A 6,309-nucleotide genomic window follows, 5' to 3' on the forward strand; every position below is an offset into this window, starting at 1 on the left:
ACAAATGAGTAATTTATAGAGAAAATCTGCAGAATAAATTGAATGGAAACTCGGTGGCTTTTCATTGAAAACAAATGCTACGAAGTACTCCGTTGAGCACGAAACTCGAGCAACCCAACGTCACTGCAACAATGATTACTGTTGCCTGAATTTCTCAGCCAGACCGATGCTTCCCAAATTTCAATGCACATGGGGATCACTTGGGGATCTTTGGTTTTTTCAAGTTTATTTACATATTTTGGCGGGAGGGGAGAGAGCGCGTGTGAGCGTAGGGAAGGGACAGAGAGAGACGGACGATCCCGAGTGGGCTCTGCGCTGACAGTGTGCCGGTCGAACCCACAAACTGTGAGAACATGACCTGAGCCGAAATCAAGAGTCAGATGCTTAACCGACTGAGCCACCCCGACGCCCCGGGGATCCTGTTAAGAAGCAGATTCTGATGTCGCAGGTCTGGAGTGAGGTCTGAAGTGCTGCTCCCTATGGTCATCAGATCACAATGGAATTAAAACAGTCAGAGCTCTATGGGGCGCCTGGGTGGCTTAGTCGGTTAAGCGTCCGACTTTCGCTTGGGTCATGATCTCGCGGTTCGTGGGTTCGAGCCCCGCGTCGGGCTCTGTGCTGACAGCCAGCTCAGAGCCTGGAGCCTGTTTCAGTCTGTGACTCCCTCTCTCTCTGACCCTCCCCTGCTCACGCTGTCTCTCTCTCTCTCCTAAAAATAAATAAAACATTAAAAAAAAAACAGTCAGAGCTCTGGCAACTTCCAAAGCACATACTGGCTACAAACAGGGTCATTTGGGCCCTCCTTCAATACCCCCTAGTTAAAGCAGTGTAGAGTTAAGCTGATCCTTTGTAAGGAATGTAAACCAGTTGGTTAGGGGGGAAATAATTTATTCAACTGACAGTCAATCACACACACACCAATCTATAAATGAGAGCGTAACACGGGCCAGAAAATTAGATTCAGATTATGCCAAAGGACAGAAACACAAGCACCTCAGGAGGAATGCAACTTTAATCATATCAGACCTTATCAGCTCTAACTAAGCAGGGGCTGGAGAGCTAAGTACGGTTCCTGAGCGCGGGGTGGAATTTATTCGGTAAACAATATTGGTATTTGCTCGTATTATTGCCATAGGCTCGCAAAGACGGACTTGTGTTATTTTAAATGTAAGCACGGTAATTTGTACATTGTACAACCCTTCAGAAGTGGTGATCAGAACCCTCCAAAGTGGTGTGTGTGTGTGTGCACGAAAAAAGATTCAGTTTTACAGATTTGAGAGTCAACTTATTTAAAGTTACAGGTTCAAATGCCTTGTTTACCTTAACCTTTTAAGTTCAGCCTAGAAAACTCATTATTCTTTTCCTGAGTTCAGTTTTAAGTCTAGCAAATAACAACACCTACGTTTGAGGGGCCCCTGGAAAATACTTGATTTTACTTGCAAACTTAGTTCATTAAACAGGGTCACGGATTTCCAAGTACATTTAAAACTTAGTGTGGGGCACCCGGCCGGCTCAGTCAGTGTAGGGTGGGGCCCTTGATCTCAGGGTTGTGACTATGAACCCCACGTTGGGCCTAGAGATTCGTTAAAAATAAAATCGTAAAAAAAAAAAATACAAACCAAAAAACTTGTGTTTTGTCGTTTCCTTTTTAATCACTTCAACTGTCTCAATTAGCAAACAAATACATTCCCAACTATGCAAATAACTTTTAAGGCTAATGAATTAAACCTATAGTGAAACTTAAGTTTTCTTAAAATGTTCCAGCACCGTATATAAAATTAGTTTTCAACTAAAATCACAAGTTTAGATTAATTACCCAATGATGCATTTTCCAGTGGTTTCCAATGCTCAGAAAATCTTTGAAACTTGTACAAATGCATAAAATATCAAATATGCACAGATTCCTTTTTCACCCCAACGATGAGTCCCGTATTTCTGACTCTCTTAAGTTTCTGTACTTTTCCTAAATTTTCGAGCTCAGAGATTCATCCCCGTTACAGATGATAGTTACCACCCCAAGGCTGAGCCCGCATACACACCCAGGATTTGGGCTGGCATCTGGCTAGATTCTTGTCAGTGACCCTAATGAGTCACTTGAAGCCTGTCAACGATTGCTATGGCCATGATGCCGTATTTCTTGTGAAGTGGAATCAAGACCCTGGCCGTTTGTTTGTTTAGACTTTTTTTTTTTAAAGATGTTATTTTGAAGTAATCTGAGCATCCAACATGGGGCTTGAAACTCACAACCCTGAGCTGGAGTCGCATGCTCTGTGGACTGAGCCAGCCAGGTGCCCTCTGACCCTTAGTTTTAAGCTGTACACATTCTTGGTTTTTCTGTGCACTCCTGGACATTTGTAGGATTGGCCGCTGGGTCCCCTGATTGGATTTTACGTTTAGTTTAGGAGGCTCTCACCATATGTGCTTTTCTCTTTAGCTCCAAAGACCTTTGCACTTGAGGAATCCTAAGATATGTAAATACCCTTTTATCTGCTAATAAGACCTTGGGAATCCGTGGAATCTTTGTAGAGGCTTTGATCAGGTCGGGTTTGGATTTTAGGGCAGGATTGCCTAATAGCTGGTGGTGTTTTCTTCCCTTGAGGCGCTGCAGCCTGGGTGCCTCTCTCTTCACGATTTCAGCAGGAACACATACTTCTTTGAATATTTCAAATTACGTTCAATTTTTAATATTTCACGTGGCCCTGCCTGAGCTGTAGTCACCAAATTTGAGGTCCTTTTACTGACAAGGGGTGATGCATATGATTAGCAAGCGGATTCTTTATTAATTCAACAAACGTTTCTTGATTACCTGCTCTTTGTAGATATGCAACAGAGAACATAAAAGATGCTCTTTTCCTTTCTGTTCTTGCCCAGAATTTCTCAAGCTCAGGACTACAGCCCATGGCCTCTACCCAGTAGATTCCAGTCACACCTTCCTCCCCCCGCCCCGCCGCAGGTCTTGACCATCTGAAATACCTGGTCCGAATCACATCTGTGGGAGGCAGAATAACGGCGCCCCAAAGATGTCCAGACACATCCAAACCCCCCAAATCTACGTTTCTTTACATGGCATACGGGACTTTCCAGACGTGGTTAAATTAAAGATCTTGAGGTGGGAAGAATATTCTGGATTATCCAGGTGAACCCAGTGTGATCACACGGGTCCTCATAGGAAGGAAGCAGGGGGTCAGTGTCAGGGAAGGAGGGGTGAGATGTAAGCTGAGGCTGGAGGGGGGCCCAACTGCTGGAGGGGGTGGGAGCCGAAGGACACAGGCAGCCCCAGATGCCTGGGATAAGGAGGCAGGACCTGCCCGAGCACCTCCAGAAAGAACAAAGCCTGGCCGACACCTTAATTTTGGCACAATAGACCCATTTCAGAGTTCAGACCTCCAGAACTGTAAGATAATAGATTTCTATTCCTTCCAGTCACCATGTTTTATAATAATTTGTTACTGCAGCAAGAGAGGAGACGAATACAGTATTCAAATAGTCAGAGTCTATTGGCGTAGGTTTTTTTTTTTATAAAGTTCCCACGGAATGAAAACTTTTTTTTTGTTATTATGGAAATTGTAGGCACGTGTAAGTGACAGAGAACAACGGAATGAACCTCCTTGACCCATCCCCCGGCTTCAACAATGATCAACTCACGATGACCTTGTTTCAAATCCACTCACTCCTGCTCTCCATCACCCGTATCTTTCTTTTCTTTTCTTTTCTTTAGTTTTATTTTTTAAACATTTATTTATTTTTGAGAGGCAGAGACAGAGCACAAACGGAGGAGGGGCAGAGAGAGAGGGAGACAGAGAATCGGAAGCAGGCTCTANCCCAGGTGTCCCAGTATTATTTTTAAACAAATCTTAAGATATGTCACACTTCCCGTGATTATTTCCAATAATCCTACGTATAAAACGTAGGAACTATTTAAACAATAACTGAAATACCATTATCCAACCTAAATTTAAAAAATAATTCTTGAATACCATCAACTATGGAGGAGTGCTCCTGTTTCCAGTCGCCCCATAAATATCGCGGGTGCTTTTTCCAGTTTGGCTTGTACTAATTCAGACTCAAACACAGCCCACACCGTGCTACTGGTTGCTATGTCACTTCAGTCCCTTTTTCATCTGCAGGCTCCCTTTCCATTTCTCTTGTGTCCCCCTTGAAGTTTATTTCTTGAAGAAAAAAGGTCATTGGTTAAGTAGTTTCCTCAGCTGGGGTTTTGCTGATAGCATCCCCAAGATGTTACTATATTCCCGTGATGTCTGTATTTCCCGGAAGCTGGTGATCAGATCTACAGGCTTTGATCCGATTCAGGTTTGACTTTTTGGCAAGACTGTGTCATAGGTGGTATGTTCTTCCACAGAAACCCGGTCAGGTGTGCCTGGCTCTCTTTTTGTCATCTTCGCAGCCACTGAAGCTCAATGTCAGGATCCAGTCAATCGGTGGGGTGGTGGGGGTGGGGGAGTTCATTCAAATTCTGATTCCATCACTCCTCCTAAGGGATTAGCTGAATGTTTCCACAAAGAGACACTTCTCTTATGTACAAGTTGGATACCCAGCGGTCCAAGGTACGGCCGAACTCTGGGTAACACACGGCAACGATGGACATTTCTGGTTTGCTTCCGGTCCGGGCTGGATGTCAGCCATGACTGTTTACGGAATGTGGTCTTGGAATCAAGCGTGACGGACCCGAGGCTCCCGGGTGTGGTGGGATTTCTGGGGGCTGTCATGGCGAGTTTCTGTCTTCTGGAATTTCCTGGCATAAATGGGACTCTGTAGACTGAGGTCGATAGATTCTAGGCAAATTTCCAGGCATATTCGTTTCCTGGGGCCGCAGTCACAAAGTACAACAGACTGGGGGGCTTAAAACAACAGAAATTTCTCCTCTCACTGTTCTGGAGGCTAGAAGTCCGAAACCAAGGTGTCGGCAGGGTCACACATACTCCCTCCCTCCGAAGGCTCGAGGTCCGTGCGTGTCTCTTAGCTTCTGGTGTTGCTACAAGCTTTGGCATTTGTTGGCTTGCAGATGCATCGCTCCAATCTCTGTCTCCCTCACCACCTGAACTTCTCCCTGTGTGTCCGTGTCTTTTCTTCTAAGGACACTAGTTACATTTGGTTGAGGGTTTGCCCTACGTCAGTATGACCTCATCTTCACTTAACTGATTACATCTGACCCTGTTTCCAAATAAGGGCATGTTCACAGGTACCAGGCATAGGACTTGAACATATCTTTTGAGGGCCATAATTCAACCCATACCACCAGGGAGCCCAGGGCGTAGCAGCAGCGGGCGTTCTTCTGGCCAGCAATGTCATGGTGGACTCGGGGAGGTAATTGGCCCGGCAGAGACGTCCGGAACAAGTGATTTGATTTGCATGAACAGAGCCTCTTTCTCCAAGATCTTCTGTGCTATCACTGAAAATTGCTGTCCCTTCGGAATGTCCAAAGGACACAGCAACTGGAAGTCAAAGGTATGGGCAGGGCCCTTGCTCCAGAGGACTTGTGTAAGATGAAACGCTCTACCATCACCTTCTCGAAATTCTTCATCGTGTTTGTAAACAAGGATCTGCTATGTGGTCTGAGGGTTTGTGTGCTTCCTAAACTCGTATGTTGGAATCCTACCCCCCAGTGTGATGGTATTAGCAGATGGGAGGTGTGGAGATCATAGCGGTGGGGTCTCATGAATGGGATCGATGTTCTTATTTTTTCTTTTTATTATTTTTTAAAGTTTGTTTATCTTGAGAGAGAGGGAGAGCGTGTGCGCGTGATCGAGGGAAGGAGGAACAGAAAGAAATGGAGAGAGAGGATCCCAAGGGCACTCCAGGCTCAGCATGGAGCCTGACACAGTGCTCGATCTCANCCCCCCCCCCCCCCACCCACAACAGATGTCCCCTAAACAAACTAGTCAAGGGCAGTGGACGTATTATTGGAGAGAGTCTTGGCCTTAGTGACTGAGGAATTGGGGTTCTGACCCTACTCTGGGTAAGTTGTACCAAGGTATCCGTTCTCAGAGGGTTGATAAAGGTTAAACTATACATAACTGTATAATCAATAAAACTATATANAACAGAGACTGCCGGGGGTTCCTCTCCCCTTCTGCCACGGGAGGACAGAAAGACCCGGAAGAGGGTTCTCATTCAACCGTGCTGATGCCCTGATCTCGGAGGTCCCAGCCTCCAGAACTGTAAGAAATGCATTTCTGGTGTTTATAAGCCACTCAGCCTGCGGTATTTTGTGAAAGCAGTGCGATCGGAGTAAGACAGGGCCCCACGTTTCCATTATGCACCGCAAAGCACAGACCGCAAATTATGTGG

The sequence above is a fragment of the Crocuta crocuta genome, unplaced genomic scaffold, assembly GCF_008692635.1.
Source record: "Crocuta crocuta isolate KB4526 unplaced genomic scaffold, BGI_CrCroc_1.0 scaffold224, whole genome shotgun sequence".
Classification (NCBI taxonomy): Eukaryota; Metazoa; Chordata; class Mammalia; order Carnivora; family Hyaenidae; genus Crocuta; species Crocuta crocuta.